The sequence below is a fragment of the Oncorhynchus mykiss genome, chromosome 18 (assembly GCF_013265735.2).
Source record: "Oncorhynchus mykiss isolate Arlee chromosome 18, USDA_OmykA_1.1, whole genome shotgun sequence".
In the NCBI taxonomy this organism is placed as follows: domain Eukaryota; kingdom Metazoa; phylum Chordata; class Actinopteri; order Salmoniformes; family Salmonidae; genus Oncorhynchus; species Oncorhynchus mykiss.
The window spans coordinates 58094479-58107069 of NC_048582.1; the positions used below are offsets into that span (position 1 = coordinate 58094479).

The 12591-nt window shown below is 41.6% G+C and overlaps 1 protein-coding gene across 1 annotated transcript in view; it reads left to right on the forward strand.

Moving 5' to 3' along the window:
• Positions 1-12591, forward strand: part of LOC110496868 (potassium voltage-gated channel subfamily H member 8-like) — a 75136-nt gene that overhangs the window by 28995 nt on the left and 33550 nt on the right. The window lies entirely within an intron of this gene.

Sequence of the window (12591 nt, forward strand, 5' to 3'; positions counted from 1 at the left end):
GGGGAAGATGGCCTTCTCTGATTAGGTTGTAGAGCTAGGGGGAGAGAGATAATGATTGTTACAGCACTACCTTGGAAACAATTGTGGGCAAAGCCATAGTAATGAAATTGTAATTTTACACCTGATGAGGAAAAGCAATTGAAAACTAAATGGAAAATGGAAGAACAGAATAAAGAATAAGTTGGACAAAGGAAGTATTAAGAGATGTATAAATCATCTGTGTTCAAGAGGAGTCTGACATTGCTCTCTCTCTCTCTCTCTCTCTCTCTCTCTCTCTCTCTCTCTCTCTGTCTCTGTCTCTGTCTCTGTCTCTGTCTCTCTCTCTCTCTCTCTCATTGTCTCTCTCTGTCTCTCTACATCTCTCTCTCTGTCTCTCTCTGTCTCACTCTCTGTCTCTCTCTCTCTCTGTCTCTCTCTCTCTCTGTCTCTGTCTCTGTCTCTCTCTGTCTCTCTGTCTCTCTGTCTCTCTGTCTCTCTGTCTCTCTCTCTCTGTCTCTCTCTCTGTCTCTCTCTCACTCTCGTTCTCTCTCTTTCTCTCTCTTTCTCTCTCTGTCTCTCTCTGTCTCTCTCTCTCTGTCTCTCTCTCCCTCTCTCTCTCTCTCTGTGTCTCTCTCTCTGTCTCTCTCTGTGTCTCTCTCTCTCTGTCTCTCTCTGTCTCTGTCTCTCTCTCTGTCCCCCTCTCTCTCTCTCTGTCTCTCTCTGTCTCTCTCTGTCTGTCTCTCTCTCATTCTCTCTCTCTCTCTCTCGTTCTCCTCTCTCTCTCTCTCTCTTTCTCTTGTTCTCCTTCTCTCTCTCTCTCTGTCTCTCTCTCTCTCTCTCGTTCTCCTTCTATCTCTCTCTCTTTCTCTCCTTCTCTCTCTCTCTGTCTCGCTCTCTCGTTCTCCTTCTCTCTCCCTCTCTTTCTCAATTCAATTCAATTTGCTTTATCGGCATGACGTAACAATGTACATATATATGAAAATAATGACAATCAAAATTGTCACAGTAACAACAATAACTAAGGGTCAAAATAACCATACATTGAACAATAACAATAAGCATACAGTAGAGGACATGTGCAGGTTGATTGGTCTGTCAGACACTGTCCCTCAACTTGTGGCAGGCAGCAATGTAGTGTGCTGCCAACCCACAGCTCTGTGCGTACTCCCCCAACAGGACAGGTAGCCTTCTCTCATCAGAGGGTTTCATAAGGGTTTCAAATTTGGGGAAATGACACTCTCTAGTTGTTTTATATTTTTGACATTTTGTCAGGAAATGCAGCTCCGTCTCAGGTTCTGCTGTTGTGCAGTGGTTGCACAGCCTTTCCTCTACAGGGAGCCAGGTTTTCCTGTGTCTACCCTTCTCAATGGCAAGGCTGTGCTCACTGAGCCTGTACTTTGTCAAGGTTTTTATAAGGTTTTAATCAGTAACCATGGTCAGATAGTTTGCCACTGTGTACTGTCGATTTAGAGCCAGATAGCACTGCATTTAGCTTTGCTTTGCTTTGCTTGTGTTTCCCAATCTCGTTCTCTCTCTCTCTCGTTCTCTCTCTCTCTCGTTCTCTCTCTCTCTCTGTAGGGGAGTGATACATGGGGTAGAGATCCACTGATAACCCAGGGTAGCTGTTTTTATTAACCCCCCCTCGTTTCCCTTCATCACTATTTCCACCCTCATCCTTCTCCAATTGTTGCAACTGCCTACTCTCTGTTTTGTTACCTTTCTAAGCAATTACTGACCCACTATCCTGTGTGTGTGTGTGTGTGTGTGTGTGTGTGTGTGTGTGTGTGTGTGTGTGTGTGTGTGTGTGTGTGTGTGTGTGTGTGTGTGTGTGTGTGTGTGTGTGTGTGTGTGTGTGTGTGTGTGTGTGTGTGTGTGTGTGTGTGTGTGTGTGTGTGTGTGTGTGTGTGTGTGTGTGTTGGCCTGGGGAGCAGATGCTGCTGGGTGACATTCAGGAGTCTGTCTGGGAAGCTGCTATACGGTGTTTATTGGTGTGTTTGTGTATTAGTGTGTGCGTGTGTGAGAGAGAGAAAGGTTGAAAGAAAAAGAGGGAGAAAAGGGTGTAAGCATATGTAAGTAGATAAAGATTTTCTACACACACAAATGCACACGTGCACACACACACAAAAAATACTTTCATCACACACCGACAGCCCACCTGTGGTGAAGTGTATGATTAGGGCTGTTACAGCTTATTACCTCCACACAGTCATGACCGCAGTAAAATTCCATGTGACCGTTAAGTCACAGAAATCTCCTTTTATGCGCTCTGGACATACTTTGTTAGTACCCAACTCACTAACTACCATCAGGTCCTAATGGCCTGGTACTCAGGGCTCTATTGTCCCTCCATCAGGTCCTAATGGCCTGGTACTCAGGGCTCTATTGTCCTTCCATCAGGTCCTAATGGCCTGGTACTCAGGGCTCTATTGTCCCTCCATCAGGTCCTAATGGCCTGGTACTCAGGGCTCTATTGTCCCTCCATCATGTCCTAATGGCCTGGTACTCAGGGCTCTATTGTCCCTCCATCAGGTCCTAATGGCCTGGTACTCAGGGCTCTATTGTCCCTCCATCAGGTCGCTAATAGCCTGGTACTCAGGGCTCTATTGTCCCTCCATTAGGTCCTAATGGCCTGGTACTCAGGACTCTATTGTCCCTCCATCAGGCCCTAATGGCCTGGTACTCAGGGCTCTATTGTCCCTCCATCATGTCCTAATGGCCGGGTACTCAGGGCTCTATTGTCCCTCTATCAGGTCGCTAATAGCCTGGTACTCAGGGCTCTATTGTCCCTCCATCAGGTCCTAATGGCCTGGTACTCAGGGCTCTATTGTCCCTCCATCAGGCCCTAATGGCCTGGTACTCAGAGCTCTATTGTCCCTCCATCAGGTCCTAATGGCCTGGTACTCAGGGCTCTATTGTCCCTCCATCAGGTCCTAATGGCCTGGTACTCGGGGCTCTATTGTCCCTCTATCAGGTCCTAATGGCCTGGTACTCAGGGCTCTATTGTCCCTCCATCATGTCCTAATAGCCTGGTACTCAGGACTCTATTGTCCCTCCATCAGGTCCTAATGGCCTGGTACTCGGGGCTCTATTGTTCCTCCACCAGGTCCTAATGGCCTGGTACTCAGGACTCTATTGTCCCTCCATCAGGCCCTAATGGCCTGGTACTCAGGGCTCTATTGTCCCTCCATTAGGTCCTAATGGCCTGGTACTCAGGACTCTATTGTCCCTCCATCAGGCCCTAATGGCCTGGTACTCAGGGCTCTATTGTCCCTCCATCATGTCCTAATGGCCGGGTACTCAGGGCTCTATTGTCCCTCTATCAGGTCGCTAATAGCCTGGTACTCAGGACTCTATTGTCCCTCCATCAGGCCCTAATGGCCTGGTACTCAGGGCTCTATTGTCCCTCCATCAGGTCCTAATGGCCTGGTACTCAGGGCTCTATTGTCCCTCCATCAGGTCCTAATGGCCTGGTACTCAGGGCTCTATTGTCCCTCCATCAGGTCCTAATGGCCTGGTACTCAGGGCTCTATTGTCCCTCCATCAGGTCCTAATGGCCTGGTACTCAGGGCTCTATTGTCCCTCCATCAGGTCCTAATGGCCTGGTACTCGGGGCTCTATTGTCCCTCTATCAGGTCCTAATGGCCTGGTACTCAGGGCTCTATTGTCCCTTAACCACTCTGACATCAATGCAAATGCAATCACATCAAACTACATCAAACACTTATCATCAGAATAGTAGGCCAATCACCTCACTGTGATGGTCAATATTTTTATTCATTTTACCTTTATTTAACCAGGTAGGCTAGTTGAGAACAAGTTCTCAATTGCAACTGCGACCTGGCCAAGATAAAGCATAGCAGTGTGAACAGACAACACAGAGTTACACATGGAGTAAACAATTAACAAGTCAATAACACAGTAGAAAACAAAGGAAAAAAAAGTCTATATACATTGTGTGCAAAAGGCATGAGGAGGTAGAAGAATAATTACAATTTTGCAGATTAACACTGGAGTGATAAATGATCAGACATGTACAGGTAGAGATATTGGTGTGCAAAAGAGCAGAAAAGTAAATAAATATATACAGTATGGGGATGAGGTAGGTGAAAATGGGTGGGCTATTTACCGATAGACTATGTACAGCTGCAGCGATCGGTTAGCTGCTCAGATAGCAGATGTTTGAAGTTGGTGAGGGAGATAAAAGTCTCCAACTTCAGCGATTTTTGCAATTCGTTCCAGTCATAGGCAGCAGAGAACTGGAACGAAACGCGGCCAAATGAGGTGTTGGCTTTAGGGATGATCAGTGAGATACACCTGCTGGAGCGCGTGCTACGGGTGGGTGTTGTCATCGTGACCAGTGAACTGAGTGAGATAAGGCGGAGCTTTACCTAGCATGGACTTGTAGATGACCTGGAGCCAGTGGGTCTGGCGACGAATATGTAGCGAGGGCCAGCCGGCTAGAGCATACAGGTCGCAGTGGTGGGTGGTATAAGGTGCTTTAGTAACAAAACGGATGGCACTGTGATAAACTACATCCAGTTTGCTGAGTAGAGTATTGGAAGCTATTTTGTAGATGACATCGCCGAAGTCGAGGATCGGTAGGATAGTCTGTTTTACTAGGGTAAGTGGCGGCTTGAGTGAAGGAGGCTTTGTTGCGGAATAGAAAGCCGACTCTAGTTTACAGTCTAGCCAGACACCTAGGTACTTATAGATGAGCGTTTAAGAGCAGTTGGAGGCCACGGAAGGAGTGTTGTATGGCATTGAAGCTCGTCTGGAGGTTAGATAGCACAGTGTCCAAGGATGGGCTGGAAGTATGCGTAGAGGTGGATCAGGGAATCGCCCGCAGCAAGAGCAACATCATTGATATATACAGAGAAAAGAGTCGGCCCGAGAATTGAACCCTGTGGCACCCCCATAGAGACAGCCAGAGGACCGGACAGCATGCCCTCCGATTTGACACACTGAACTCTGTCTGCAAAGTGGTTGGTGAACCAGGCAAGGCAGTCATTAGAAAAACCGAGGCTACTGAGTCTGCCGATAAGAATATGGTGATTGACAGAGTCGAAAGCCTTGGCAAGGTCGATGAAGACGGCTGCACAGTACTGTCTTTTATCGATGGCGGTTATGATATCGTTTAGTACCTTGAGCGTGGCTAAGGTGCACCCGTGACCGGCTCGGAAACCAGATTGCACAGCGGAGAAGGTACGGTGGGATTCGAGATGGTCAGTGATCTGTTTGTTGACTTGGCTTTCGAAGACCTTAGATAGGCAGGGCAGGATGGATATAGGTCTGTAACAGTTTGGGTCCAGGGTGTCTCCCCCTTTGAAGACGGGGATGACTGCGGCAGCTTTCCAATCCTTGGGGATCTCAGACGATATGAAAGAGAGGTTGAACAGGCTGGTAATAGGGGTTGCGACAATGGCGGCAGATAGTTTCAGAAATAGAGTGTCCAGATTGTCAAGCCCAGCTGATTTGTACGGGTCCTTGTTTTGCAGCTCTTTCAGAACATCTGCTATCTGGATTTGGGTAAAGGAGAACCTGGAGAGGCTTGGGCGAGTAGCTGCGTGGGGGGGGGGGGGGGGGGGGGGAGGGGGAGCTGTTGGCCGAGGTTGGAGTAGCCAGGAGGAAGGCATGGCCAGCCGTTGAGAAATGCTTGTTGAAGTTTTCGATAATCATGGATTTATCGGTGGTGACCGTGTTACCTAGCCTCAGTGCAGTGGGCAGCTGGGAGGAGGTGCTCTTGTTCTCCATGGACTTTACAGTGTCCCAGAACTTTTTGGAGTTACAACAACAAAACACTTTTATCACAGAAACTGGTTTGATACATTCACCTCTGAAGGTAAATAATGTACTTACATTCAGTAATCTTGCTCATATTTGTCATCCTGAGGGTCCCAGAGATAAAATGTAACATAGTTTTGTTTGATAACTGTTAAGGGAATTTTGATCAATGATGCCTAATTATGTATACATTTCAATCAGGACTGACTAATCAGAATACTATTATGTTACTGTATATGTACTAATCAGAATACTATTATGTTACTGTATATGTACTCATCAGAATACTATTATGTTACTGTATATGTATGAATTTTCTTTTTAATCCTAGTACTGAATATAATGTGTGTAAATATAATCAAGAATTAGAACAATGACTGTCTGTATCATCGTAGAAATGAATGAACTTATAGCCAGTCTGGCTAGAAGGCTTATCTACACAAGCTGACCTTGGCTCAGTCATATATCATCTTAATAGGGAGAGACATGTGAGAACCATACAGCCATTGTACTAGAGCGGAGATGACACGGGCTAGTACTGAAACTAATGACGTCATTTTCAGTTTATAACGTGGTAAAATGTGTAATGAGCAGTACTCTCGTGAATAAAAGCTGCTGGTTGACTTTAAGACTGGGCTCTGTCCATTTAATACAAATAAGGGTCATACAAATCCTTATGAATTGACAGAGTGTTTGATTTTAATTGGGTATTAAAACAGAGGAATTTAATTCCTGCACCAATAACATAAATGTTTATATTCAAATGTAGGAACTGTTTTCTAATATGAAGAAAGAAGTTCAACAGCAGGTTGAATCAGTGTAAAACTTGGTTGTTTTGGATGTTGTTTCAAAGCCTAACACAATGAAATGGACAGTGCTTTCTAAGGTGATGATTAATTAAAACTCCCATATGCATATTCGAGCTTAAGCATATGCAAAGAAAAAAAACGAAAAAAAAAATAATAATTGTGCCGCATATAGCCAACCACATATCACACACAACAAAACTGATTTGACCTCTACGGGATCGGTGTGTGTGTGTGTCGGTTGGGCTAACGTGCGCTAATGTGATTAGCAAGACGTTGTAAGTACGAAGTATATTTCCCAGGACATAGACATGTCTTATATGGGCTGAAAGCTTAAATTCTTGTTAATCTAACTGCGCTGTCCAATTTACAGTAGCTATTACAGTGAATAAATACCATACTATTGTTTGAGGAGAGTGCACAACAACAAAACACTTTTATCACAGAAACTGGTTTGATACATTCACTTCTGAAGGTAAATAATGTACTTACATTCAGTAATCTTGCTCTCATTTGTCATCCTGATGGTCCCAGAGATAAAATCTAACATAGTTTTGTTTGATAACATAAATGTTTATATTCAAATGTAGGAACTGTTTTCTACAGTTTGAACCCCTGTCTCACTCCTCCCCCCCATCTAAATGTGTGAAGGTTAGTGTGTTTTCTGTAGGGAAGCTAATTATCCATCATTTATGACATTCCTGGGAGTGTGTAAACTTAATTTTTTTTTATTACCATATAATTTTTGTATGTTCTCTATAGTTATGTACTTGAAAATGTATCAATTGACCAATTCGGCACATTTGGGCAGATTTGATACAACATTTTGAACATTAATGCAATTGATTCAGTCTAAAACTTTTCACATACACTGCTGCTGTCTAGTGGACAAAATCGAAATTGCGCCTAGACTCCTAAGCAATATAATGTCCTTTCACTTGCATTTTAAAGAGGATACAAATAAATAAAAAATTAAATAAATGAATGCATGAATATGTCTTTTGTACATAATTGGTCAAGCCTATACTCCAAAATGAATATGTCTTTGGTACATAATTGATCAAGCCTATACTCCAAAATGAATATGTCTTTGGTACATAATTGATCAAGCCTATACTCCAAAATGAATATGTCTTTGGTACATAATTGATCAAGCCTATACTCCAAAATGAATATGTATTTGGTACATAATTGATCAAGCCTATACTCTAAAATGAAACAAATTTGAGTAATTGCCTTTGAGTGTGGACTGTATTATTACTCATACTGGATGGACTGGTTACCTTATGCTATGCTCCAAAATGTCTATCCATGAGTCTGGGAGAGAACATATAGCCAGCCCTAAGCGATGATGTTGGTTCATTGATTGTGCCGGGAAGCTTATAGTTAGCCTACAATTCGTGAATTTGTATTTGATTTTGAAATGCGTAGTAATAGTGATTTCATTTTATTTTCATAATTCATTGGGTCACAATTGACCTTTAGCTATGCAGAATATCTCACCACCATGCGTTTCCATCTGCTCCTCTGTCCTATATTCCTTTTTTGAGCGCGAAACAGTTTAGTGAAATATGTTTAATTGCGAAAATATGTTACTATCGATGTTCCCGAACAGATTCCACTTGGTTTCCCAAATTAAGCACTGGGTAGCTGATGATGATGGTGATGATAATGATAAAGGTGATGACGATGACGATGATGATGGTGGTGATGGTGCAGGAACAGGTTTGGAGAGCCCATGACTTTCAGAGCTTGGGCAAAATATCACCTGTAGCTCAGCGAGAGCATGCTCTTCCAACAGAGGTTGATTCATGTAGTGAAATAAGTGTTGTTATATTTATTTCTCAGCTGCTCATATTAAGCACATGCTCCGCTATAAACCCGAAGTAGCCTATCAAACGGGCCGATTCGAAAGTGAGCAGCCTCCATTCGTTATTCAAGTGCATACAGATGAAATGTATTCCCCCCTGCTCCTGTTCCTGCCCATTTGATAATGTGCCATTCTAAATCTAAACTAATCTTACATATTAGTAAAGACAAGATTCAATTGAGAATAGTCTGATGGGTAAAAAATAAGATCACTTGATGAGAGAACAGCTGTGCAGCCTGAGGCAAGGAACAGAGAGCAAGCTTTTTTTGCTACTTTCTCAAATCATCAATTGGCCTATAGTCGCACCATGCAGACAACACATGTTTGATTTCTGAGACATTCTAAGGTTTGTATCATTCATAGCTAAAGTTGCCAAATAACTCTAAATCTAGCATACAGGACCTGTTTCTAATGTTTACTTTTACTCAACATAGCCACTTTGTCACGGCCGTTAAAGGAAGAGGACCAAGGTGCAGCGTGGCGAGCGTACAGTTCTCTTTTTATTTGGAAAAAAGACACCGAACAAAACAATAAACACTACAAAAACAAACCGTGAAACTAAATGCTATGTGCCCTAAACAAAGTCAACTTCCCACCAAGACAGGTGGGAAAAAAAAGGGCTACCTAAGTATGGTTCTCAATCAGAGACAACGATAGACAGCTGTCCCTGATTGAGAACCACACCCGGCCAAACAGATAGAAATACAAATAATAGAATATAGAATACCCACCCCAACTCACACCCTGACCAAACCAAAATAGAGACATAAACAGGATCTCTAAGGTCAGTGCGTGACACACTTCGTATGCGCACTTGCTCCGTTATGGGAAAATGTTATTTATATTTTATATGGCTATGTTCAATTATATTCTTCTTACTATAAAATCATAAAAAATAAAACAATGTAATTGGACTTATAAGCATATCTTGTCAGCTAAATGAACAAGCCTACAGCCAGAAAACACAGGACTGCAGTATGCCAACTCATATTATGGTGTTCTGAAATTCATGTTCTTCTAATCACAATGTTTCTTTAAACCTGACTAAAATAAATCATGGATTCATTGTGATGGTGTATATTAAATGGATTCATTGTGATGGTGTATATTAAATGGATTCATTGTGATGGTGTATATTAAATTGATTTATTGTGATGGTGTATATTAAATGGATTCATTGTGATGGTGTATATTAAATGGATTCATTGTGATGGTGTATATTAAATGGATTCATTGTGATGGTGTATATTAAATGGATTCATTGTGATGGTGTATATTAAATGGATTCATTGTGATGGTGTATATTAAATGGATTCATTGTGATGGTGTATATTAAATGGATTCATTGTGATGGTGTATATTAAATGGATTCATTGTGATGGTGTATATTAAATGGATTTATTGTGATGGTGTATATTAAATGGATTCATTGTGATGGTGTATATTAAATTGATTCATTGTGATGGTGTATATTAAATGGATTCATTGTGATGGTGTATATTAAATGGATTCATTGTGATGGTGTATATTAAATGGATTCATTGTGATGGTGTATATTAAATGGATTCATTGTGATGGTGTATATTAAATGGATTCATTGTGATGGTGTATATTAAATGGATTAATTGTGATGGTGTATATTAAATGGATTCATTGTGATGGTGTATATTAAATGGATTTATTGTGATGGTGTATATTAAATGGATTTATTGTGATGGTGTATATTAAATTGATTTATTCCACTTTTTTAAATGTAGATGTTCCCAAGGCGCAGAACAGCGGCTTGTATGTGTAGAGGCCTGGAGACGCTATATGTGTTTATAATGGTCAATTACCGTGAGACCTCAGACAGGTGTGTGTACTTTCTGTGGCTCAGGACTTCTTTATTGCCATAGGTTTAGTGTGTGTGTGTGCGTTCGTGTGTGTCAGCATGTGTGGTTCTGAGTTTATTGCATCGCTGCAGTGAGCTAGAGCTTTACTGTCTGCCTGGGCGACAAAGGAAGATTGCTGCTCAAATTCATTTCCTTGCAGGACATTTTTTTCTTGAGCTGATGTCATGGGCCTGGAAAATAATTCAAATTGACCACAAGAAGAACAGATATAATATTTGACTAAAACATAATCATTTCAAACCTTGCTTACGTTTGTATAGATCACATATATCAAGGCATTTAACCCACTGTTCCTAGGCCGTCATTGAAAATAAGAATTTGTTCTTAATTGACTTGCCTAGTTAAATAAAGGTTAAATAAAATATTAAATAATACATATATATATCTCTTAATTATGTGTGGGAATACTTCATGATAAAGTTCTAAAATTAACTTGGAGCTGATTTGCTGGTGTTTCTTTATATTTTGCTCAGAAAACCTTGGAGGCTCCTATAAAATCACCCATGGGCCAAATTCGGCCTGCAGTCCGCCAGTTGGGGAACCCTGACGCAATGTGTCCCAAATGGCACCCTATTTCCGATATTGTGCACTACATTTGACCAGGGCCTGTAGGACCTATAGGCAAAACTGTGCCCTTTAGATCGCATCCACAGTGTTCATGCATTCCTGTTGACAGGAAATCACTCTCTGAGCTTGTTCTCTCTCTCACACATTGACTTCAGCACCAAGCACTCAAATATCAAGGAAATTGAAGAAGTGTGAGAATATGCAGCACTGTATTTAATCAAAGCATGGAGGATAACTATATTCCTGTTGAAGATTATTAGAGTGATGATGACCATGAGCTTTAATGATGCAGTTGGTCTCATTCTAAATAATTTAATATTGCTGATCTATTCTAAAATATAGTGATGATGATGGTGATGATAATGATGGTGATGATAATGATGGTGGTGATGGTAATGATGTTGATGAAAATGATGGTGGTGATGTTGATGATAATGATGGTGGTGATGATGATGATGGTGGTGGTGATGATGGTGATGGTGGTGGTGATGATGATAATGATGGTGGTGATGATGATGATGGTGGTGGTGATGATGATAATGATGATGGTGATGTTGAAGATAATGATGGTGGTGATGATGATGATGATGATGATGATGATAATGATGCGATGATGATAATGATGGTGGTGATGATGATAATGATGGTGGTGATGATGAGGATAATGAGGGTGGTGATGCTGATGATAATGATGTTGGTGATGCTGATAATGATGTGGTGATGGTGGTGAGGATGATAATGAGGGTGGTGATGATGATAATAATTATGTGGTGATGATAATGATGATGATAATGATGTGGTGATGATGATAATAATGATGGTGGGGATGATGAGGATAATGAGGGTGGTGCTGCTGATGATAATGGTGGTGATGATGATTATGGTGGCGATGCTGAGATAATGACGGTGGTGATGCTGATGATAGTGATGATGATAATGATGGTGAAGATGATGGTGATGATAAAGGGGATGGTGACGGTGATAATGATGGTGGTGATGATAATGATAAAGGTGATGATGGTGATGATAGTGATAAAGGTGATGATGATGATAATGATGGTGGTGATGATGGTGATAATGATAAAGGTGATGATGGTGATGATAATGATAAAGGTGATGGTGATGATAATGATAAAGGTGATGATGGTGATGATAATGATAAAGGTGATGGCGATGATGATAATGATGGTGGTGATGGTGATGATGATAACGATAAAGGTGATGATGGTGATGATAATGATGGTGGTGATGGTGATGATAATGATAAAGGTGATGATGGTGATGATAATGATGGTGGTGATGGTGATGATAATGATAAAGGTAATGGTGATGATGATAATGATGGCGGTGATGGTGATGATAACGATAAAGGTGATGATGGTGATGATAATGATGGTGGTGATGATAATGATAAAGGTGATGATGGTGATTATAGTGATAAAGGTGATGATGATAATGATGGTGGTGATGGTGATGATAACGATAAAGGTGATGATGGAGATGAAAATGATGGTGGTGATGGTGATGATAGTGATAAAGGTGATGATGATAATGATGGTGGTGATGGTGATGATGTGTTTAACTATGTTGGTGGTTTTGGTCATGATGAGGAGGAGGAGTAGGATGATCAAGAAGGTGTGTTGTTTGGTTGAATAGGTTATGATGATGAGGAGGAGGATGAAGACACTTGCCACTA